Source organism: Pelophylax lessonae, assembly GCF_965119305.1.
Source record: "Pelophylax lessonae genome assembly, chromosome: 2".
In the NCBI taxonomy this organism is placed as follows: Eukaryota; Metazoa; Chordata; class Amphibia; order Anura; family Ranidae; genus Pelophylax; species Pelophylax lessonae.
Window position 1 is genome coordinate 21,864,908 of NC_138769.1, and position 27,165 is coordinate 21,892,072.

General features: G+C 42.2%; 1 protein-coding gene across 2 annotated transcripts in view; it reads right to left on the reverse strand.

Moving 5' to 3' along the window:
- Positions 1-26,620, reverse strand: part of BOC (BOC cell adhesion associated, oncogene regulated) — a 136,158-nt gene extending 109,538 nt beyond the window's left edge. Inside the window, exon 1 of one of the 2 annotated variants that reach the window (XM_082245049.1) lies at positions 26,538-26,620. The gene's annotated coding sequence lies outside the window, so the exon portion shown is untranslated. Of the gene's footprint in view, positions 1-26,222; positions 26,326-26,537 lie in introns of those variants that run through there. The other variant, XM_082245050.1, reaches the window with a different exon arrangement.
- Between the last annotated feature and the right edge of the window lie 545 nt (positions 26,621-27,165).

Consider the following 27,165-nt stretch of genomic DNA (forward strand, 5'->3'; position numbering starts at 1 on the left):
AACAAGGCTCAGGCTTAGGGCAGCACTTTGCGGGGGGCAGCAAAATAGCCGCCCCCTCCCCGCCTCCACCTGAGACTCTATTGGTCACTGGAAGCTAGAGCCGCCTAGCGTCTAGCAACCAGTGACGTCATGGCTGTGACTGCCTGCCCCCCTCTCTCCCCCTTCCCTCCCCCCTCCTTCTCCCTTTCCCCCCTTTCTCCCACCCCCCCTTTCCCTCTCTCTCTCATCGCCCCCCCTCACCCACCCTTATCCACCCTCTTCTCTCACTCACCCTCTTTTCTCACCCACCCCCTTCTCTTGCCCACCCCCTTCTCCCACCCACCCCCTTCTCTCGCCCATCCCCTTCTCTCGCCCACCCCCTTCTCCCGCCCACCCCTTCTCCCGCCCACCCCTTCTCTCCCCCACCCCCTTGTCTCACCCATCCCCTCACCCACCCCCTCTCACCCACCCCCTTCTATCGCCTACCCCCTTCTCTCCCCCACCCCCTTCTCCCACCCACCCCCTCTTTCACCCATCCCCCTCAGCCACCCCATTCTATCACCCACCCCCTTCTCTTGCCCACCCCCTCTCACCCACCCCCTTCTCTCGTCCATCCCCTCTCATCAACCCCCTTCTCTTGCCTACCCTCCTTCTCTCGCCCACTCCCTCTCACCCACCCCCTTCTCTCACCCACCCCCTTCTCTCACCACCCCCTTCTCTCGCCTACCCCCACTCACCCACCCCCTTCTCTCGCCCACCCCCTACTCTCACCCACCCCCTTCTCTCACCACCCCCTTCTCTCACCCACCCCCTTCTCTCACCCACCCCCTTCTCTCACCCACCCCCTTCTCTTGTCCATCCCCTCTCATCCACCCCCTTCTCTCACTCACCCCCTTCTCTCACCCACCTCCTTCTCTCACCACCCCCTTCTCTTGCCCATCCCCTTCTCTCACCACCCCCTTCTCTTGCCCACCCCCTTCTCTCACCACCCCCTTCTCTCACCCACCCCTTTCTCTCGCCCACCCCCTTCTCTCACCCACCCCCTTCTCACCTACCCCCTTCTCTCACCCATCCCCTCTGATGAGATCTCAGGGGTTCTTGGTGAGTCTTGTAGTCCTTCAACTCTGGAGGGGAGTCACATCCGTTAAACAGGAAAGGGTGGGCAAATTTACATAGGAGGGGGGGAGAGGGGGGCGCCTAGTTTTAGTCTTGCCTAGGTCAGCAAAAAAACCAAACTACACCACCGATCCTAGAAGTCTAATGTGAGATCTGCATGCCACCACTGCAACACACACAGGAGACAAGCAAGCAGGCAGGTCTGGAGCCCCTCCCACATACATGTGGAATAGATTGTAGATACATGGTAATCATTTAGGCCCCTCTCCCACTTGTACGCCCTAAAAGTCGCACGATTTTACCGCAATTTTGCAGCCGTGATTTTGATGTGATTTTGACTGGACTTGAAGCAATGCCTATGTCTATGGATCTCAAAACGCATTAAAATCGCCCCAAAGTAGTGCAGGGACTCCTATGAAGTCGCTGCTCCTTGAAGTCGTACAAATATGAACGGTACTCATTGGAAATCATGGAGTATGACTTGTCATGCGACTTTGCAGTCCCAAATCGCAGGACAGGTCGCACAATTGTGAAAGGGGCCTTAGAAAAAAAAAATGAAAACTAAGTCAGCTTGAAACAAAGTATCCGAATGAAAGCTTGCAAACAAAGTTACAGAAAGAAAAATTATTTTCTCAAGAACAATCAGCAATACGCAGAATTTTTTTTCTTCATGGCCATTCCCTTTAAGGGCGGCTCCCCCCCTGCGTCACCCTGCGACACGTAAAGGGTTACTCCGCCCGTGTGTAATTCTCTACGGATCCTGGCTGGGGTTTGAGGTTTCAGGTGACCAGGCTGTGTGTTTCCTGACCCCAGGTCTTGTTTTCTTAAGGTTTGTGGCCTCTCAGCCCTCCAGGCAAATTACCCTGCGAAACCCCAAAGCTGTCACAGCGACGACCAGACCGCCCGAAGGGGGGGGAGGGTGTCAGGACGGAGGGGGGGGGCAGAACTAAAGAGAGCCGTCTTTATACACCAGAGATGGCCACAAACATAACATCTCACATCGCTGCACTGAAATCACGCCGCTCGTCAGCGCACAATCGCATGTTTTACGCTTTGCGGGAGTTGGGGGGGGGGGGGAAGCATTCCCAATTAACCGTAATGTAACCAGAACAAGGTCACTTAGAGCCCAGGGTGAACATGCCAAATAGCGCCCCCCCCCAAGATGTATGAGTATTATGTGTCAGCAAAAAAACCCCTTCGACCCCCCAAAAATATAGCAGCAATCTGCATGCTTACCCCCCTTTAGTATAAATTTCCCCTCCTCCCAGTTCAGATCCGCCCCCTGCTGAAATCCCCCCCTCAAGTGCAAATCTTTGAGCTCCCCCCAAGCTCAAATCCTCTCTCTCTCTCCATATGCCACCCCCCCCCCCAACAAAAATTTCTGCCCCTCAAATTTCTCCTCTACACAAATCATCTTCCCTGACTCCAAATCCCCCTCCAAGCATAAATTTCCCTCCCCCAATCCCCCATCCTAGAACAACCCCCCCCCCCCCCCCAATTAAAAAATGAAATGTCCCCTTCTTGCTCAAATTCTCTACCTCTAATTAACCGTAATGTAACATGCAGTGCCGGAAATAATTTCGAGCCCAGGACGAACATATCAAATAGTGCCCCCCCCCCAAGATGTATGAGTATTATGTGTCAGCAAAAAAAACCCTTCACCTCCCCCCCCACCCCCCAAAAAAAAGAGAACAAATCTGCATGCTTACCCCCCTTAGTATAAATTTCCCCTCCTCCCAGTTCAAATCCGCCCCCTGCTGAAATCCCCCCTCAAGCACAAATCTTTGACCCCCCCCCCAAGCTCAAATCCTCTCTCTCTCTCTCTCTCTCCATATGCCCCCATCAAAAATCCCCCCCCAAACAAAAATTTCTGCCCCTCAAAGTTCCCCAATCTTTGATCCCCCCCCCAAGCTCAAATCCTCTCTCTCTCTCCATATGCCCCCATCAAAAATCCCCCCGCCCCCAAAACAAAAATTTCTGCCCCTCAAATTTCCCCTCTACACAAATCATCTTCCCCGACTCCAAATCCCCCCTCCAAGCATTAATTCCCCTCCCCCAATTCCCCATGCTAGAGCGATCCCCCCCCCCCCAAAAATGTCCCCTTCTTGCATAAACTCCCTCCCCCAGCTACCATATTACATTTCCTAGCACAAATCCCCCCTCCTAACACAAATCCTCATCCCCCATCCCTCCTCCCAACACAAATCCCCCCCCCCCCCAAATTACCACTTCCCAAATTTCCCTTCCAAGAACAATTCTTCCCCCGCCCCAAATCAACTACAACTCCCCTGCCCCCCTCACATGAATAGAATAGAATATAGTAGAGTAAAATAGAACAGAATACAAAATAAAAGAATATAAAATAAAGTAAAATAATAGAATAGAATAGAATAGAATATAGTAGAGTAAAAGGGAACATAATAAAAAAACAAAAGAATATAAAAAGAAAATGAATAGAAAATAAAGGAATAGAATGGAAAAGAAAAGAATAGAATCAAATAGAATATAGAAGAGTAAAACAGAACAAAATACAAAATATAAGAATAGAAAAAATAGATTAGAAAATAAAGGAATAGAATAGAATATAATAGATTAAAACCGAATATAATACAAAACAAAAGAATAGAAAAAAAATAAATAGAAAATAAAGGAAAAGAATGGAAAAGAAAAGAACAGAATAGAATAGAGTTAAAAAAGAACATAATACAAAACAAAAAAGAATATAAAAAAATATAATAGAAAATAAAAGAATAGAATAGAGTAAAACAGAACATAATACAAAACAAAAGAATAGAAAAAATTAGAATAGAAAATAAAGTAAAAGAATAGAATGGAATAGAATAGAATATAGTAGAGTAAAACAGAACAGAATACAAAACAAAAGAATAAAAAAATATTAACCCCTAACTCCTAATAGAAAATAACGGAATAGAATAGTATATTGTAGAGTAAAAAATAACATAATACAAAACAAAAAAGAATATAAAAAAATATAATAGAAAATAAAGGAATAGAATAGAATAGAATAGAGTAATACAGAACATAATACAAAACAAAAGAATAGAAAAAAAATTGAATAGAAAAGAATGGAAAATAATAGAATAGAATAGAATAGAATAGAATAGAATAGAATGTAGTAGAGTAAAACAGAACAGAATACAAAACAAAAGAAAAAAAAATAGAATAGAAAATAAAGGAATAGTATAGAATAGAAAAGAATAGAGCAAAACAAAACAAAATGGAATAAAAAAAAATAGAATAAAATAGAAAGAATATAACTATCTTTTGAAACTCAAATTTTAAATAGAATAAATTTGAATGCCAAAATTGATTCGAATTTGTTTCAAATTTGATTAAAAATTTTCAAATTTGGTCGAATTGAGTTCAGTTCAACTGAATTTGAATTGAATTCAAATAAACTTTCGAATAAAATAAAATAAAATTCGGATTTCCCAAAACAAATTGAATGAATTGATGTATTTATGTAAATAAGGAATCGATACAAAACAAATGTTTTATTTGTCTGGCCGCCATCGGGAAGTCGGCCCGGGGAAATGCTGTGCAGCCATCACTGGAGCGCATGTAGGCAGGAAGTGGCTGCAAAGAGGTTGTAGAAGATCTGCAGCTGTGAGATGTAAGGATGAAGGAAGTGAGGATTGTGTGATCTGTGCAGGGTTCAGTTGGGGCTTTCTTCTACTTCTATGAGATTTTAGTGGTTGGCTCAGATTTGATTATGCAGGGCGGTGCGATCGTCCTCCGGCGCTGTCACAGTTAAACCTTGGCCTGTCCTCATCTGACGCCTGGCAGAGCTCCTCGCCCCCGGGAGCCAGAAAATCTGCATCATAATGAAACGCACACTCCCAGCCAGGCCGAGGGTCTCGTCTCACACGCAGCGCGCTCCGACCCTCCCAATCTGCCAACACTTTACAAGGAACCGCCATCAACAACCTCCTTCTGAAAATGCCGGTTGCCTGGCTTTCATTCTGCACCTCTGACTTCAATAATCTGACCTGTACCAAGGACGCAGATGAGGAGTTCTGACTTCACACGACGCGCACATAGGCCGCATTCACACCTCAGCGATTCGAATCGCGGGCAGAATTGCCTGCCATTTCAAAACGCCCAGGTGTGAATGAATGGCGCCTAAAAACGCGTTGCGATTCAGCCATGATTTTGGCACGATAAATTGCGCAGCAATCGTGGCAAACTGCATCACGCAAAGCTTGTCGCTCAAATCGGGCAGAATGGTGCATTTTTGAAGCATTTTTTTTTTTTTTTGCTCCAACGCTTGATTTGAGCGTTTTAGCGCGTTTTGTCACGCGTCTCTGAGCATTTTTCTGCTCGCATTCAATAAACGAAACAAAATAATAATTATTAATATTAAGTAAATACCGGTAATTAAATAAAATACAAAATACATAAATAAATAAATTATAAATAATAATTAAAAATAAATAAATAAACATAACCCCAACCCCTAACCCTAATATTAATCCCTATAATAAATAAAGAAAACATAAATAGTATTAAAAATAAATAAATAAAAACCTTAACCCCCGAAACCTAAACCTAATATTAATCCTCAATATTAACCCCTAACTTTATAATAAATAATAAAGCATATATAATAAAAAATAAATAAATAAATCGAATAACCCTAACCCTTCATTTATTATAGGGATTAATATTAAGATTAGGGGTAGGTTTATTTTTATTATTTATTTATTTTTAATTATTATTTATGTTTTATTTATTTATTAATGTATGTATTAAATAAAATACGTAAATACATAATAAATAAATAAAACATAAATAATAATTACAAATAAATAAATAAATCAATTAACTCTAACCCTTTATTTATTATAGGGATTAATATTAAGGTTGGGGTAGGTTTATTTTTATTATTTATTTATTTGTAATTATTATTTATGTTTTATTTATTATGTATTTACGTATTTTATTTAATACATAAATTATGTATACAATAGATCAACTCAGTTTATGATAACAGATCCTCATCCCTGGTTAGATAGTAGAAAATAAGAAGAATCCACTGGTCCTAGACCAGTGGATTCTTCTTATTTTTAATACAAAAATTAATAAATAAATGAAACATAAATAATAATTAAAAATAAATAAATAAAATAAACCTAGCCCCAATCCCTAACCCTAATTTTAATTCCTATAATAAATAAATAAAACATAAATAATAATAAATAAGTCAAAAAACCTTAACGCCATCCCCTAACCCTAATATTAATCCCTAATATTAAACCCTAACTCTATAATAAAAAATAAAGCATATATAATAATAAAAATAAATAAATAAATACAATAACCCTAATCCTAACCTAAATCCCTAATATTAACCCCTAACTCTATAATAAATAAATAAAACATAAATAACAATAAAAATAAAAAAATATATAAAATAACCCTAAAATTAATCCCTAATATTAACCTCAAACTCTATAATAAATAAATAAAACATAAATATTAATGAAAAAAAATAAAATAGCCCTAAACCCTAACGCTAAAATTAATCCCTAATATTAATCCCTAACTCTATAATTAAAAAAATAAAACATATATAATAATAATAAAATAAATAAATAAAATAACCCTAACCCTAACCCTAACCTAAATCCCTAATAAAAAAAAACCCTAACTCTATAATAAAGAAATAAAACATAATAACAATAAAAAAAATAACCCTAATCCTAATATTATTTTCTAATATTCACCGCTAACTCTATAATAAATAAAACATGAACAATAATAATAAAAAATTTAAAAAAAATAGCCCTTACCCCTAACCCTAGTAACTAATAACTAAAATTGGAGGAAAAGCTGAAAAACATAACAGTAAATGATGAAAATTGTGATATTTTTCTCTTTTGGCTTAATCAAAAAAATGGCAAAGCTCAAAAATGGTTTAAGTATGCTGTACAAAAACACTCAAAAACACCCATACAAACGCCTTATAAAACTCCCGAAAAATCTCAAAAAGGTGACACCCCGTACCAAAAAAAATTCTGGAACAATGTAACGGATTATCGGCTGCAACAAAGTTTCAGTTTTCAGAAGGTGCTGATCCATGACAGCCAAGTAGGATTCTCAGAAGGAGGATAGCAATGGCAGCTCCCATTTTCCTCTCTTGACAGGTACACTTTAAGGCCCCATTCACATCTCACGATTTGGGATTGGGGGTGGAATTGCCGCGATTCTGCCCGCAATCCCAAATCGCAGCAAAATGCGCAATGCGCTCTTGGCTGCCATTATTTTTTAATGGCACTCCAAATGAGATGCGTTTTAAAAAGGCATTTAAAAAAAGGCGTTACGCGTGTCGTCTAAAGCTTGGTCTTTTTTTTGGACAACAAATGCGCATTTGCCTGCAAATCGCTCAACCAAAATCACGAGCAGGAACGCTTGTTACCGCTACGTAAAAATGTGAATGCGCCCTAAGCCTAGGTTCCTACCTTTGCGGAATGTGCACAAACCACACGCTTTTCCGACACGCACAGAAAAGCGCTGCTCTTTAGAAGGAGTGCGGCCATGCCATCAGCTGTTCATGGCTTCCCCCTGTATCTGTAAATGTGCGAGTTTTCACGCACCCCAAACCGCATTGTGCCGCAGCATTATGCGGTTCGGTGCAGCTAATTTTTGGAAAAGGGTCAGGGACTTTTTTTCTGTTTCCTGCATGCAGGGCAGCCCATTAAAATGACTGGGTCACCCTACATGCAATGCACAAGAACGCGTAGGCCAGCCCATTGAAATGAATAAGTCACTCTACATGCAATGCATAGGAACACGTAGGACAGCCCATTGAAATTAATAAGTCACCCTTCATGCAATGCATAGGAACGCGTAAGGCAGCCTATTCAAATTAATGATTCACCCTACATGCAAAGCAGAGGAATGCGTAGGAAAGCCTATTGAAATGAATGAGTCACCCTACATGCATTGCACAAGAATGCGTAGGGCAGCCATTTAAATGAATGAGTCCCCCTTCATGCAATGCACAGGAACGCGTAGGACAGCCCATTGAAATGAATAAGTCACCCTACATGCAACGCACAGGAATGCGTAGGGCAGCCCATTGAAATTAATAAGTCACTCTACATGCAATGCACAAGAATGCGTAGGGCAGCCATTTAAATGAATGGGTCACCCGTCATGCAATGCACAGGAACGCATAGGAAATTCCATTGAAAATAATGGGTCAACCTACATGCAATGCACAGGAACGCATAGGAAATTCCATTGAAAATAATGGGTCAACCTACATGCAATGCACAGGAACGCATAGGGAAATCCATTGAAATTAATGAGTCACTCTACATGCAACATACAGGAACGCGTAGGGAAGCCCATTGCAATGAATATATCACCCTACATGCAATGCACAAAAACGCGTAGGAAAGCCTATTGAAATGAATGAGTCGCCCTACATGCAAAGCACAGGAACGCGTAGGGGCCGAGAACCTGGCAGCATTTTCAGGGAAAACTAAGGAAATAAAATCTGTAAAAAAAAATGAATGCAGCCATCACATCCAAAGATTGGTAAGCTGTAAAATATTATATTTTTGTTCTTTTTGGGTTTTGGCATGTCTAAAGTATCTCTTCCTTTACTGACAATGAAAAGAGAGGATGGATAGTGAGAGGAGAGGAGGGGAGGGGAGGGGAGGAGAGAGGAGGGGAGGAGAGAGGAGGGGAGGAGAGGAGAGGGTCTGAGCAGTAAAAATGGGACTTCTTGCCAATGTAATTAATATGAAAAATTCCATAAGGCCAGAATTTTTCCTTGAAAAGGTTACAACCCTTGGGGGAGGGGGAGGGGGAGAGCGAGAGAGAGTAGGAAAAAGAGAGAAGAAAGAAAGAAAGAAAGAAAGAAAGAAAGAAAGAAAGAAAGAAAGAAAGAAAGAAAGAAAGAAAGAAAGAAAGAAAGAAAGAAAGAAAGAAAGAAGAAGGGTGGAAGAAAAAGTGAAGGAAGAAAGATTGAAAGAAGGAAAAATTAAAGGAAGAAAAAGTGAAGCAAAAAAAAAAAAAGAGCAAAGGAAGAAAGAGTAAAAGAAGATAGAGAGGAAGAAGAAAGATCGAAGGAAGAAAGAGCGAGAGAAGATAGAGTGAATGAAGATAGAGAGAGGGAAGAAAAAGCAAAGAAAGATAGAGCGAAATAAGATAGAGAGAAGGAAGAAAGAGTAAAGGAGGATAGAGAGAAATAAGAAAGCACAAAGAAATATAAATTAAAGATAGAAAGAGCGGAGGTGGAGGAAGACAGAGAAGAAAAAAAGAGAGAGGAGAAAGAAAAAGTGAGGGAAGATAGAGTGAAGAGAGAAGAAGAAAAAAAGAGAGAAGAAAGAAAGAAAAAAAGATAGAAAGAGAGAAAGAAAGAGAGAAAGAAAGAAAGAAAGAAAGAAAGAAAGAAAGAAAGAAAGAAAGAAAGAAAGAAAGAAAGAAAGAAAGAAAGAAAGAAAGAAAGAAAGAAAGAAAGAAAGAAAGAAAGAAAAAGCGAAGGAAGAAAAATTGAAAGAAGAAAAAGTTAAAGAATGGAAAAGTGAAGGAAAAAAAAAAGAGCAAATGAAGAAATAGTAAGAGGATAGAGAGAAGGAAGAAAGAGCCAAGGAAGAAAGAGCGAGGGAAGAAAAAGCAAAGAACGATAGAGCAAAATAAGATAGAGAGAAGGAAGAAAGGGAAAAGGAGGACAGAGATAAATAAGAGAGAGCGAAGAAATATAAATGAAAGATAGAAGGGGTGGAGAAAAAAAGAGAGGAGAAAGAAAAAGTGAAGAAAGATAGAGTGACGATAGAAAGAATAAAAGAAGAAAGGGAGAAGAAAAAAGAGAGAAGGAAGAAAGGAAGGAAGGAAGAAAGAAAGAAAGAAAGAAAGAAAGAAAGAAAGAAAGAAAGAAAGAAAGAAAGAAAGAAAGAAGAAAAAGCGAAGGAAGACAACATAAAGGAAGAAAAATTAAAAGAAGAAAAAGTGAAGCAAAAAAAGAAGTAAAGTATGAAAGAGTAAAAGAGGATAGATCGAGGGAAGAAAAAGCAAAGAGAGATAGAGAGAAGGAAGAAAGAGAAAAGGAGGACAGAGAGAAATAAGAAAGAGTGAACTCTAACTCTATCTACAGTATAAATCAAAGATAGAAAGAGTGGGGGAAGACAGAAGAAAAAAAAAGAGAGAGGGGAAAGAAAAAGTGAAGGAAGATAGAGTAAGGATAGAAAGAGAGAAGAAAAAAAGAGAGAAGGAAGAAAGAGAGAAGAGAAAATGAATAAGGGAATAAGAAGAGAAGAAAAAAAAAGAGAGGAGGAATATAGCAAGAAGGAAGATAGAGAGAAGAAAATAGAAGGAAGGAAGATAGAAACAAGGAAAAAAGAGAGGTGTACAGAAGAGTGAAGGTTGACAGAGGAAAGGAAGAAAGTGAGAAGGAAAAACGAATCTTCACAAATGCCAGAGGAAGGCACACCACCCCCAAATCTCGCCATCTGATTGGCCTTAGGTCCTGTTCACACCTGAGCGTATTTCAGCTCGTAAAACGCTCATCTCTGCAGTCTCAAAACGCCCAACAAGCAAAATCCCATTCATTTCAATGGCCTCTGTTCACATCGGAGCGTTTTGTTACCTGAAGCAAAACGCCTGAAGCTCAAAAAAGTAGATGAGCTTCTTTCTTAGCAGATTACAGGCGTTTTTTATTAGATGTCAATGCCTGCCTCCAAACACCTACAAAGAACGCCTGAAAAAAGCCCAAAAAAATGCCTGAACACAATACGCTCAGGTGTGAATGGAGCCTTAGCAGGGAGAAAAGTTCCTTCTGGATTTCTGACTGCGGTCAGCTAAACCCCCCGGAACAAGGCACTGAGCGATATTAATGAACATCAGTAACACCTTTGTGTTTTGTTCTTTACAAGGAAGTATCCGATGGGCCCCAGAGCATGCTGGGAGCCCGGTTTACCCCCCCAATAACACCATGAGGTCATCGCCTGCACTGTGGGAATGGCCCATATGCGCCAAAATGGCTTCCACTTTACGACTTGTCAGGCCTTCCCGCTATAAACCCCCCTCGCCGATGGCCTGCGGTCACACACGTACACCTTGGTGGCTTTGTGGCCAAGTCTGACACCTCGTGTTCCCTCCATAAAGCAGCTGGGCTGCACCTGATGGAAAGCAGATGTCCTCATGGCTGCCAGGTCCCTCCAAGGCCTGCGGAGGGGCAAGGGGGGGCCCCCGCTATGCTATAAGAGAGACCATCCAAGCCATTCCTCTGAATGAAGGGGCAGAAAATCCATCTCCACTGTGTCTAATCAGCACATCCGTATCGGATGAAACTCGTATTTATCAGGCCAAAAGCCTTGTTTTATCTGTATGGAGATTACCTCGCAAGGAATGGGGGCTGCAGAGGAATCTCCACCCCTCTGATGGGGTTCAGGACAATTATGTTGGGCCTATGGGGGTAGGGGAGGACAAGAGCCCCTTGGCATAGGATACAGATGGGAAACTCTTCACCAAGTAGGCTCAGAATGAGGTATAACCAGAGCATTGAGGGAGCACCTACACATGTACAACTGTCAGTGCCGGTTCACACTACGGCGCTCCGACTTCGGGGGCGACCTGTGAAGTCCCGTGCACCGCGACTTCGGCGCGACTTCCACGGACTTCATATAATGAATGTCTATGCAAGTCGCTCCGAGGTCGCCCCGAAGTAGTACAGGACCCTTTTTCTAAGTTGGAATGACTTGTGTCGCTCCTATTAGAACCGGTCCTGTACTACTCAACGGACCGCGACGTTGCGCGACCTGCCAGGCTGACCAAGTCGTAATAGTGTGAACCGGCTCTTACCCAATTCAACTTCAACAAGTCAGAGCCTACGGCTGGAAGTGCCTTAAAGGATCCGACCTCCCAGAGTGAAATGTTAGTTCTAGGTTGTGCCTGGTGGCTCCTGAACTCTTAGAAGTTTTGGATCCTCCAACAGTGAGATCTGCCTTCCATAATTTCCCCACATCCGCCAATGTGGGAGTTTTGGGTATCCCACCCATTTTTGTTTGTCCCAGCTCCTCCTGTTACATTCTCCGCAATATAAAATAAATAAAAATTCAGCAAAGATGATGGCAACCCCTCATAATGGACAAAGGAGGTATATATATACCCAGGAACTCCGCATAGGGATGGTGGGAACCCCTCATAATGTACACAGGAATTATGTAGACCCAGGAACTCAACACAAGGATGGTGGGAACCGCTCATAATGGGCACAGCAGGTGTACAGACCTGGGAGCTCAGCACAGGGATGGTGGAAATCCCTCATAATGGGCACAGCAGGGGTATAGACCTGGGAACTCAGCACAGGGATGGTGGGAACCCCTCATAATGTACACAGGAAGTATGTAGACCCAGGAACTCAACACAGGGATGGTGGGAACCGCTCATAATGGGCACAATGGGGGTACAGACCTATGGACTCAGTACAGGGATAGTGAGGACCCCTTGTTCCGTGAAAAATCCATACCCGTGAGAAAACCATACCCTCGTCACTTCCGGTTCCGCTACGGAGGGTATGGATTTCTCACGGTAGTTAAACTTGCGGCGCTTACATTAAAACAGCTAATCTGAAACGTAAATCATCTCCGCTCTTCGCCCTGTCACTGCCCTCATCTCCGGTAATAAATATAAAAGCGGATCACGGAGCCACGATCGCCGTCACAATTACATCACATACACCCGCCACCGCTTTTATATTTATTACCGGAGATGAGAGCAGTGACAGGGCGAAGAGCGGAGATGATTTACGTTTCAGATGAGCTGTTTTAATGTAAGCGCCGCAAGTTTTACATTAGACACAGTGCCGTGAGAATTTCATGCCCACCGAGCATGCGCACTTGTCTAATTCTTTAATGTTCAATCACGTATCCGGGGCTCTGAGCATGCGCACTGCTGCGCTGCTCAGCTGTTTCAGCCCGGAAGTGACGAGGGTATGGTTTCTCCACGGGGTATGGTTTTTTAACGTTACACCCCTCATAATGGGCACATCAGCTTCACAGACCCAGGAGCTCAGCAAAATGATAGTGGGAACCCCTCATAATGGGCACAGAAGGTGTACAGACCCGGGAACTCAACACAGGGATGGTGGGAACCGCTCATAATGGGCACAGCAGGGGTACAGACCTAGGGACTCAGTACAGGGATAGTGGGGACCCCTCATAATGGGCACATCAGCTTTACAGAACCAGGAGCTCAGCACAAGGATGGTGGGAACCCCTCATAATGGGCACAGCAGGTGTACAGACCCAGGAACTCAGCACAGGGATGGTGGGAGCCCCTCATAATGGGCACAGCAGGTGTACAGACCCGGCAACTCAGCACAGGGATGGTGGGAACCCCTCATAATGGGCACAGCAGGTGTACAGACCCAGGAACTCAGCACAGGGATGGTGGGGACCCCTCATAATGGGCACAGCAGGTGTACAGACCCAGGAACTCAGCACAGGGATGGTGGGAGCCCCTCATAATGGGCACAGCAGGTCTACAGACCCGGGAACTCAGCACAGGGATGGTGGGAAGTCCTCATAATGGGCACAGCAGGTGTACAGACCCAGGAACTCAGCACAGGGATGGTGGGGACCCCTCATAATGGGCACAGCAGGTGTACAGACCCAGGAACTCAGCACAGGGATGGTGGGGACCCCTCATAATGGGCACAGCAGGTATACAGACCCAGGAACTCAGCACAGGGATGGTGGGGACCCCTCATAATGGGCACAGCAGGTTTACAAGTTTAGAGATCTCGCCAATTGATAGAGAATAGATAGAAGAAAATATGGTGAGTTCTCACTGTCTGGAATCCATGAAATAATGTCATATAAATACGGATTGAGTGGGCTGGCCCTTTGTAGATGTAAACCTAATCACTAAAATCTCAGAGATTCTATTCCACGCTATTGTAATTTTCTAAAACGTTTCCAATTTTTAATCTGCAGCCTTCATTAAAATAATCCTTGAGAAATGCGCTTGTTCATGGTGCTTCCTGTTATAGGGTGACAATGCAGGAGAGCAATTGGGGGGACAGGGACAGAGCGTTGTCACCCTATAACAGGAAGCACCCTGTCACACGGGCTTCTGTTAGCGACTACAAGTTGCAATTTCAACACATTACACAGGCATGGTCCACTGTTGTCACCATTAGGGAACCCGCCCTGAGAAATGCCAAGCAGCCATCGCGGAGTGCATGTAGGCAGGAAGTGACTGCAAAGAGGCAGCAGGAGACCAACAGCACCGGGATGCAACAAAAGATGATAAAAGTTAAAACAAGGATTTTATTTTAACAAATGGCAACTATGCAGTGCGAGGCGTTCCCTAATCAGATGCGTACAATCAGATGGTCAGTAGCTGTTGGCCAATGTAAAGCAGATTGTACAATCACACTGTAACAAGTGTGACCAGCTTAGCTGGCAATCAAAACTGGCAGCAAAGAGTCATCCATTGTAGAGGGGTCACATGTCATTACCCAGAACCCCCCTCTCCTCTACAGATGTCAAGCCATGATAGGCAGACAAAAGCTAGCAGATTAGACCCCTCTGACAGATCGGACACTCACCATTGTGCTCCCAATCTTAACGCTTCAGGAAAATTAGTTTTGTTTTACGGTCTGGATGGTATGCATTCCTATACACATAGCTCTGACATCTACCGCAGTGCTGTACAGAGAACACTGAGCCAGTCACATCAGTCTCTGTACCAGAGGAGCTTACACTCTAATGTCCCCACCACAGTCACACACTAATATTATACATTTATATAGCTCTGACATATACCGCAGTGCTGTACAGAGAACACTGAGCCAGTCACATCAGTCTCCGTACCAGAGGAGCTTACACTCTAATGTCCCACCACAGTCACACTATTATTATTGTACATTTATATAGCTCTGACATATACCATAGTGAGGTACAGAGAACACTGAGCCAGTCACATCAGTCTCTGAGCAGAGGAGCTTACACTCTAATGTCCCCACCACAATCCCACACTAATATTATACATTTATATAACACTGATATATACCGCGGTGCTGTACAGAGAACACTGAGCCAGTCACATCAGTCTCTGAGCAGAGGAGCTTACACTCTAATGTCCCCACCACAGACACGCATTAATATTATATATTTATATAACTCTGACATATACCACAGTGCTGTACAGAGAACACTGAACCAGTCACATCAGTCTCTGTACCAGGGGAGCTTACACTCTAATGTCCCCACCACAATCCCACACTAATATTATACATTTATATAACTCTGATATATACCGCAGTGCTGTACAAAGAATACTGAGCCAGTCACATCAGTCTCTGAGCAGAGGAGCTTACACTCTAATGTCCCCACCACAGTCTCACACTAATATTATACATTTATATAGCTCTGACATATACCGCAGTGCTGTACAGAGAACACTGAGCCAGTCACATCAGTCTCTGAGCAGAGGAGCTTACACTCTAATGTCCCCACCACAGACACGCACTAATATTATATATTTATATAGCTCTGATATATACCGCAGAGCTGTACAGAGAACACTGAGCCAGTCACATCAGTCTCTGCACCAGAAGAGCTTACACTCTAATGTCCACCCCCTCCCACGTACACACATACTATTATTATTATACATTTTTATAGCTCTGACATATACGGCAGTGCTGTACAAAGAATGCTGAGCCAGTCACATCAGTCTCCGTACCAAAGGAGCTTACACTCTAATGTACCCTCCCCCCCACAACAGACACACAGTGTTATGCATTTTTATAGCCCTTACATATACCAAAGGGCTGCGCAACACTGAGTCTGTCACATCAGTCTCTGTAACAGATGAGCTTACACTCTAATGTCCTCAACACAGTCACACACTATTATTATTATACATTTATATAGCTCAGACATATAACGCAGTGCTGTACAGAGACTACTGAGCGAGTCACATCAGTCTCTGCACCAGAAGAGCTTGCACTCTAATGTCCCCCCACAGTTGCACACTATTATTATTATACATTAATATAGCTCTGACATATACCGCAGTGCTGTACAGAGAACACTGAGCCAGTCACATCAGTCTCTGTACCAGAGGAGCTTACACTTCAAAGTCCTGTGCAATCATGCAGACATACACCAGTAGTTCGGTCTGCACATTGTGTGCCGGCACAGCCAGTTGCAGTCTCCATGAAGGGGCGCATGTGACATAGTGACAATGCGGAAGCACAATTGTTATACAGTTGTCACCCCATAACAGGAAATTACTGAAAAAAAGAACCCTCATGTCCGGATCACTAATATTGCTTCAATGAAAGCTGCAGATTCAGAAAGGCTGAAAATGACTTTTGTATTTGCATTGACATGCTGAAGCTTCTATGAAGTCTTAAAGATCTAATTTCCATACACTTTACCAGCAGCGTTGTCAGCCTGCCATGTGCGCCCCTTCAGTTGGCCATTGGGATGCCTATTGGGTCTATTAGTTGCATCTGATGGGACACACGGGCAGATGACAACGCTTCTGCCAATTGTGAAGCAGCAGGAAGTGATGTCACTGTCAGGATTTCCAAGCAGGGCCAGGCAGGGCAGCCATGAGAATTTGTTGGGCCCCTAACACAGCTTTAGGCCTTGGCCCCCCTGGGTCTGACCACCAACATTCCCCTAGGCCCAGCTACTGGCCGTCCCATCAAATCCACCCACTAGCCATCCAACCGAGTCCTTCAGTGCGTCCACCTTTATAATAACACTCTTACAACTTCATATAGAAAATGAATCAAATCCAGCAAAGAGACAGCCCCATATATCCAGCAAAGAGACAGCCCAATCCAGCAAAGAGACAGCCCCATATATCCAGTAAAGAGACAGCCCCATATATCCAGCAAAGAGACAGCCCAATCCAGCAAAGAGACAGCCCCATATATCCAGCAAAGAGACAGCTTAATCCAGCAAAGAGACAGCCCCATATATTAAGCAAAGAGACAGCCCCATATATCCAGCAAAGAGACAGCCCAATCCAGCAAAGAGACAGCCCCATATATCCAGCAAAGAGACAGTCCCATATATCCAGCAAAGAGACAGCCAAATCCAGCAGAGACAGCCTCATATATCCAGCAAAGAGACAGCTTAATCCAGCAAAGAGACAGCCCCATATATTAAGCAAAGAGACAGCCCCATATATCCAGCAAAGAGACAGCCCAATCCAGCAAAGAGACAGCCCCATATATCCAGCAAAGAGACAGTCCCATATATCCAGCAAAGAGACAGCCAAATCCAGCAGAGACAGCCTCATATATCCAGCAAAGAGACAGCTTAATCCAGCAAAGAGACAGCCCCATATATTAAGCAAAGAGAAATCCCAATCCAGCAAGTAGACAGCACAATCCAGCAAAGAGATGACCCAATACAGCAAAGACATCCCCATATATTCAGCAAAGAGACAGCCCAATCCAACGAAGAGATAGTCACAGCACAGGCCCACATCCAGCAACATTGTCAATCAATTTACCAATGTGATGTCTAACAACTTGTCTCCAGACCAGTCCACAGTGAGCACTGAGCAGTCCTGCAGGCTACTCGCAGTGCAGCTCTTCCACACAGCTGAGCTGCGACTAGCATAACTCCCAAACCAGCACCCGGTCTACAGGGAGAGGCGGAGTGCAGATGATATCACTTCACCTTCTCCGGCAGCCAGAACTAAGTGATCTGCATTGACTCACTCCTCGGCCGCACTGCTTTATCAATTGCTTGTTACTCCAGCAGCAACAACCCAATCTCATTGGTTAGGGCCTGAGCGGCCGGGCCCTCAAGATACACGAGCCTCCTACATGTGTATGGTCGCCCCCCCCCTGGTGGCAGGCCCTAGGGTTGGGACAAGGTGCGGGCAAGAGGGGCAGCTGCCCTGGGTGCAGCAGAGCAAGGGGGCAGAAAATGAATATAGAGAAGTACACCCATTCTACAACATGCATTAGTAGTGAGAGAGGGAGCACAGTTCTGCATACTTGATGGACCTGTCCCAGTATTGTCTCCAGGTAAGGAACTCTGGAACAGTTTGCTTAAGAAATCTGTATACAACAAGGCAGGATACCAAACATACCTAAAATAGATTAGGGGCCCGTGTGCTGCGTTAGCGTGCATCGTGTCGCATGTAACATGCATTGTTTTAAGGCAGCCTATCAAAATGTGCAGGGTGCCAATGCACCCTATTGTACGTGTCCTTTGTGACGCAACGCGTTGGGGTACCATTCAAACAGTAAACACAATTGCGGTAGTGTTACTGAGCTCTTTGGGTTTACATATACTTGCTCAATTTTGTAAAAGTGTGTTGCAGCGCATGTTTGGTATGAATAGGCCCTTTGCCAACCTGAGTGTGGTTCACTGCGGCGCTCAGGTGCAGTCGTAAAAATGAAAAAAAAATGTGTGTTTATTTGGTGGTCAAAGTTTACCCTTCTGTACTTTAGACATCAGACACAGAATCTCATGCAGTCCAATCGAGGGGGTTAAATGTCATGAGACCGCGGCAAAAGACAAATCGATACGTCGCATTTCCGCTGTCTGCAGCGCCTAATCCCTTATCATAACAACATGGCGAGCATAAATATATTATTATGCGGTTTATTTATCCAATCAACATGTGTCTAGCGTGTTTGCGAGCGTCGCCTCAAGAATTTCTGAATTTTTCCAGCGCAAAGACCTCACCGCAGATGCTGCTATTTACGCAAGCGGAATCCATACATCACGTCGTCACGTCTATTTACACACGCGTGTAGTGAGCGGAATACAGATCTACTGATACGGGATACCAGCTCTAACCTATAGAAAAAAAAACAACGCCATAATTCCACCGCGTCAGCGATTGACGCTTATTGTAGAAGGTGGACAACTTTGGCAACTAGAAGACACGGCTTGTGGAATGTAACAAATTTTTTTTTCTACAATGACAAATACTAACAATGTTGCAACCAAAGTTTATAAAACTTTACTAAGCATGATCAGTGTTTTTGTTACACGGGATGTAGTGATGGTATAAATAGCTGAAACAAGAGAACAATAAACAGAGAGCAACAAAAAAACTACAACTGAGCGTTCTCCTAAGACTTCCACCCAAATATTACCAATTCATTCCTATTGCCTAGAGCAGCCTTTCTCAACCTTTCCAGCACAGAGGAACCCTTGAAATAACTTTTCCGTCTCAGAGAAACACTGATAAAAATTACTTTATTTACAACCCATGGTACATTAGTGGAGTGGTCTCCAAACTGTGGCCTGGGGGCCAGATGCTGCCCCTTGCTTGCTTTTATCCGGCCCTTGGGGCACTATTTCATCCACTGCTGATACCATTGATGGAGAACAATTCCTCCCAAAGACACCAATGATGAGGCACTATTCCTCCCAATGAAACCAACGATGGGGCACAATTTCTCCCAATGACACCAACAATGGGGCACAATTACTCCCAATGACACCAACAATAAGGCATAATTTCTCCCAATGACACCAGTGATGGGGCACAATTCCTCCCACTGACACCAACAATTAGGCACGATTCCTCCCACTAAAACAAACGATGAGGCATTGTAATCTGGGCTTTCCTCAGCCCTTGGGGCACTCTTTCATCCACTGACACAACAGTGGGGTATAATTCCTCCAAATGACACCAATAATGGGGCACATTTACTTACACTGAAACAAACAATGGGGCATTCTTTTTGGGGCATTTTCTGGGGCATTATCCAGCCCTTGGGGCACTATTGTATCCACTGGTACCAACAATGTGGCACAATTCCTCCCAATGACACTAACGATGGGGTACAATTCCTCCCAATGACACCAATGATGGGGCACTATTCCTCCCAATGACACCAACGATAGGGCACTATTCCTCCCAAAGACACCAATGATCAGGCACAATTCCTCCCACTGACATCAATGATGGGGCACAATTCCTCCCACTGACACCAACAATAAAGCACAATTCCTCCCACTGTAACGATGAGGCATTATCTGACCCTTGGGGCACTATTTCATCCACTAAAACCAATGATTGGGCACAATTCCTCCAATGACACCAGGGATGGGGCACAATTCCTCCCAATGACACCAGGGATGGGGCACTATTCCTCCCAATGGCACAAACAATGGGGCACAATTCCCCCCAATGACACCAATGATGGGACACAATTCCTCTTAATAACACCAAGGATCGGGCGCAATTCCTCCCAATGACACCAGGGATGGGGTACAATTCCTCTCAATAACACCAACAATGGGGCACAATTCCTCTCAATAACACCAAAATGGGGAACAATTCCTCCCAATGACACCAACAATGGGGCACAATTCCTCCCACTGACATCAACAATGGGGCACTATTCCTCCCACTGAAACAAATGATGGGGCATTATTTTTGGGGCATTTTCTGGGGCCTTATCTGACCGTTGGGGCACTATTTCATCCACTGAAACCAAGGATTGGGCACAATTCCTCCCAATGACACCAGGGATGGGGCACAATTCCTCCCAATGACACCAGGGATGGGGCACTATTCCTCCCAATGACACAAACAATGGGGCACAATTCCCCCCAATGACACCAATGATGGACACAATTCCTCTCAATAACACCAAGGATGGGGCACTATTCTTCCCAATGACACCAGGGATGGGGCACAATTCCTCTCAATAACACCAACAATGGGGCACAATTCCTCTCAATAACACCAACAACGGGGCACAATTCCTCCCACTGACATCAACAATGGGGCACTATTCCTCCCACTGAAACAAATGATGGGGCATTATTTTTGGGGCATTTTCTGGGGCATTATCTGACCCTTGGGGCACTATTTCATCCACTGAAACCAATGATTGGGCACAATTCCTCCCATTGACACCAGGGATGGGGCACTATTCCTCCCAATGACACAAACAATGGGGCACAATTCCCCCCCATGACACCAATGATGGGACACAATTCCTCTCAATGACACCAAGGATGGGGCACAATTCCTCCCAATGACACCAGGGATGGGGCACAATTCCTCTCAATAACACCAACAATGGGGCACAATTCCTCCCAATGACACCCACAATGGGGCACAATTCCTCCCACTGAGATCAACAGTGGGACACAATTCCTCCCACTGAAACAAATGATGGGGCATTATTTTTGGGGCATTTTCTGGGGCATTATCTGACCCTTGGGGCACTATTTCATCCACTGAAACCCACAATGGGGCACAATTCCTCCCAATGACACCAAACAATGGGGCACTATTCCTCCCAATGACACCAACGATATGCCACAATTCCTCCCACTGACACCAATGATGGGGCACAATTCCTCCCACTGACACCAACAATAAAGCACCATTCTTCCCACTGAAACAAATGATGGGGCATTATTTTTGGGGCATTGCCCAGGGCATTATCCGACCCCTGGGGTACTATTTCATCCACTGAAACCAGCAATGGGGCACAATTCCTCCCAATGGCACCAATGATGGGGCACAGTTCCCCTCAATTACACCAACAATAACGCACAACTACTACTAAAACAAATGATGGGGCATTATTTTTTTCCCACTGATGTCGGGAACTTTTCTACTCCCTTTAGTGAAGGACACTAAACTGGCCCTTTGTTTAGAGAGTTTGGAGACCTCTGCATTAGTGCAGGGTTCCTCCAGAGGTTGCTAGGGGTTCCTTGAGTAATGAGCAATTTCTATCTCTCAGATATCTAAGTTCCCACTGACACCAATAATCTTTTTATCTATCTGTAAGGGAGTAATCCTTCTCAATGACCATAAGTGTAAGGAGCATTCTTCCCACCGACCATCACACACATGAGGTGTAGATATGGTCATGTTTAGCAGGGGTTCCTTGAGACCGAAGAGTTCCTCTGTGTTGAAAAGGTTGAGAAAGGCTGTATTAGTGTGATGGTCAGTGGAAAGAATTCCCCCCCCCCCTTTACAGATAGCTATAAAGATCAATGGTGTCAGTAGGAAACTCATCTGAGAGGCAGAAATTGCTCATGGAACCCCTCTGGAGGAACCCTAGAGTTCCATGGAACCTTAGTGGAGAAACCCTGGACCATAATGTCACATTACTTTCTACTACATCCAGCCATCATGATACAACTCAATGCTGCTAATGTAGTAATAACAGATCTCCAGGGACGACAGAGAATAAATACACTTTATTTGGCTTTGTATTTTTTTGCTACTATGTTGCAGTAAAGAACAGAAAATAAATACAGATTATTTTGCTTTGTACTTTTTTTGCTACTATGTTGCAGTGTAAACATGACACTTCTCTACACAACTTCTTTTTTGTTATTGTTTTAATTGCCAAACTCCTCCTGATTGTAGGCTTTATCTCCTATGTTATAGCCTACTGAGTAACAAAATACGACAATACAAATGATAATAAAACTAATGCTATAAGTTATAACAATAATAGGACTTAAATTATACTAAAACTAGTGCCGGGACTTCTACAAGACTACAACACAAAGATATAAAAGGAATGCCATAACTTGTAGAACACTACAACTCAAAGGTTATTCAAACCAGTTGAGTTAAACAAAACTACAACACACATAATATTAAAAATATTGCCATGAGTTGTCTAATACTACAACACAAAAGATAGCGAAACTGATGACATAGACTGCACAGTACTAAAACACACATGCTAGTAAAACTAGTTCTAAATGTTATACAATACTATAACACAAATTATAATAAACTAAAGGCGTGAGTTGTATAATATTACAACACAAATGATAGCACAACTGATACCATGGATTGTATAATACTACAACACAAATGATAGCACAAATGATACTATGGATTGTATAATACTACAACACAAATGATAGCACAAATGATACTATGGATTGTATAATACTACAACACAAATGATAGTAAGACTGATACTATGGATTGTATAATACTACAACACAAATAATAGTATGACTGGTACCGTGGGTTGTATAATACTACAACACAAATGATAGAAAAACTGATACCATGGGTTGTATAATACTACAACACAAATAATAGTACGACTGGTACCATGGATCGTATAATACTACAACACAAATAATAGTACGACTGGTACTGTGGATTGTATAATACTACAACACAAATGATAGTAAAACTGATACCATGGGTTGTATAATACTACAACACAAATAATAGTACGACTGGTACTATGGATTGTATAATACTACAACACCAATGATAGTAAGACTGATACTATGGATTGTATAATACTACAACACCAATGATAGTAAGACTGATACTATGGATTGTATAATACTACAACACAAATGATAGTAAGACTGATACTATAGATTGTATAATACTACAACACAAATAATAGTACGACTGATACCATGGATTGTGTAATACTACAACACAAGTGATAGTACAACTGATACCATGGGTTGTAGAATACCACAACACAAATGATAGCACAACTGATAACATGGATTGTATAATACTACAACACAAATGATAGGACAACTGATACCATGGATTGTATAATACTACAACCCCATTAGTTGTCTAATACTACAACACAAAAGATAGCGAAACTGATGCCAATGATTGTGCAGTACTACAACACACATGCTAGTAAAACTACTTCTAAATGTTATACAGTGCTACAACACAGATGATAGTACGACTGATACCATGGATTGTATAATACTACAACACAAATGATAATAAACTAAAAGGTGTGAGCTGTATAATACTACAACACAAATGATATTACGACTGATACCATGGATTGTATAATACTACAACACAACACTAATGATAGTAAGACTGATACTATGGATTGTATAATACTACAACACTAATGATAGTACGACTGATACCATGGATTGTATAATACTACAACACAAATGATAATAAACTAAAAGGTGTGAGCTGTATAATACTACAACACAAATGATAGTACGACTGATACCATGGATTGTATAATACTACAACACTTATGATAGTAAGACTGATACTATGGATTGTATAATACTACAACACAAATGATAGTACGACTGATACCATGGATTGTATAATACTACAACACAAATGATAGTACACGGATATGATGGATTGTATAATACTACAACACAAATTATAAAAAAAAAGTTAGCACTAATAAGACTTAAATTATACTAAAACTAGTGCCAGGACTTCTACAATATTACAACACAACAGATATAAAAGGAATGCCATAACTTGTAGAACACTACAACTCAAAGGTTATTTAAACCAGTTCTTTAAGGTATACAAAACTACAGCACACATAATATAAAAACAAATGCCATTAGTTGTCTAATACTACAACACAAAAGATAGTGTAACCGATGCCAAAGATTGCACAGTACTGCAACACACATGCTAGTAAAACAAATTCTAAACAATGTACAATACTACAACACAAATGATAATAAACTAAACCCGTGAGTTGTATAATACAAATGATAGTAAAACTGATGCCATGGATTGTATTATACTACAACACAAATGATCTAAGTTAGCAGTAATAGGGCTTAAATTATACTAAACCTAGTGCCAGGACTTCTACAATACTGCAACACAACACATATAAAACAAATGCCATGAGTTGTAGAACACTACAACACAAAGGTTATTTTTCTTTTTTTTTGGGGGGGCATCGGTTTTACTATGGTTTGTGTTGTAGTAGTAGACAGTTGTAGTGTTGTAGTATTAGACAACTCATGGCATTAGTTTGTGTTATGATATTGTATAACCTAAAGAACTGGTTTTAATAACCTTTGTGTTCTTTAGGTTATACAATATCATTACACAAACTAATGCCATGAGTTGTCTAATACTGCAACACAAACCATAGTAAAACCGATGCCAAAGGTTGTACAGTACTACAAGACACATGCTGTTAAAAGTTTAACTAGTTCTAAACGTTATACAATACTACAACGCAAACCATATTAAAACTAATGCCATGAGTCATATAATACTACAACACAAGTTAAAGTAAAACTAATGCTGCCAGTTGTATAATACTACAACACAAATCATGTTAAAACGAATGCCATGAGTCGTGTAATACTACAACACAAGTTAAAGTAAACTAATGCCATGAGATGTATATTATGTTGTAAAGCACTGCGTAAACTGTATCTAAATCCTGTATTATAATAATAATAATAATAATAATAATAATAATAATAATAATAAAAATAATAATAAAAAGAATAATTCAACACAAGTTAAAGTAAAACTAATGCCATGAGATGCAGAATACTACAACACAAGTTAAACTAATGCCATGGGTCATATAATACTAAAACACGAGTTAAGTAAAACTAATGCCATGACATGTATAATACTACAACACAAGTTAAAGTAAAACTAATGCCATGAGCTATATAATAGTACAACACAACGTAAAGTAAAACTAATGCCCTGAGATGCATAATACTGCAACACAAGTTAAAGTAAAACTAATGCCATGAGATGTATAATAGTACAACACAACGTAAAGTAAAACTAATGCCATTAGCTATATAATACTACAACACAAGTTAAACTAATGCCATGAGCTATATAATACTACAACACAAGTTAAAGTAAAACTAATGCCATGACATGTATAATACTACAACACAAGTTAAAGTAAAACTAATGCCATGACATGTATAATACTACAACACAAGTTAAAGTAAAACTAATGCCATGAGCTATATAATACTACAACACAAGTTAAAGTAAAACTAATGCCATGACATATATAATACTACAACACAAGTTAAAGTAAAACTAATGCCATGAGCTATATAATACTACAACACAAGTTAAAGTAATGCCATGAGCTATATAATACTACAACACAAGTTAAAGTAATGCCATGAGCTATATAATACTACAACACAAGTTAAAGTAAAACTAATGCCATGAGATGTATACCATTACAACACAAGTTAAAGTAAAACTAATGTAATGAATTGTATAAAACTACAACAAAAGTTCAAATAAAAAAATTGTCATGAGTTGTATAAATACCACAAATAACAAACTATTGCCATAAGCCTAAAAATCCACAAACACACGTCACTTCGCTCCGATACCTCCGACAGCTTTCCTAGAAGCAGTGAAGACTTTTCCAGACCCTAGGAAGAGTTTTGAACCCTTCAGGAAAGCCAGCGAAGAAGACTCAGGCAGCAGAAGAAGGCTCAGTGACTAGGCCCGAGCTTGGTGTTCAGCAGTAAGTAGAAGTCCCATAGACTCAAGATCCCAAATCTACGTTCCCTAGCCTCCTAGGGATCTGCCGGCGCAACTTTGGTGCAAAATATCAGACGTTTGACGTTCCTTAGCAAATGTAACACAAAAGAGAAGAGCCCCAAGGGTTTACTACGAGTAGGAAAGTCAAAATTCGTACTCACCAGGAAGAGCAGAGGAGGAGGACGGGGAGGGTTTGCAGGCAATCCTTCGTTCCCCCGAAAGTTGAGGACTTGGTAAAGTCTTTCGTCCTGGGCCTTCGTGTTTTGGAGGTTCTTCAACTGAGAAGAAGTTGGGTTGAGTTGGCCAGCATGTTCTGTGGCAGGGCTTTGCTCTGTGCCTCTTTTTTGGATGACTGCTCTCTAAAACAATCCCTTGTTTGGCTGGATTGGAGCCTCCCCTGAGAGGAGGGAGAGGGGGGGAAGGGACTGGGATGGCAGGAGGTACTCTGGGATGAGAGAGGAGCTGGGACTTTACTGCATCCAGACTCAGTTTAGGATCTTAAGAAAAAACAAAAGTGGGGAGCCCCGTCCCGGGATTATGGTTTCTGCTAATTGCAGACAAGCCACATGAAGAGTCCGAGGTGGGAAAAGAAGTTTTATAAGAGCAGGCTGTGCTGGAGTTTTTGCAGAGCAGACCCTCCCCCAGTGTTTTGTGGGGCAGTTGAAAGACCCTCATTCCCTCCCCCTATTCATGAGGGGTCTGTGCAGCTGCTCAGCAAAAGAGAAGAATCACATTCTCCTCACTGGTCACAGCCAGCAGATACGGGGCCCCCCCTCCCAGACTGTGTGG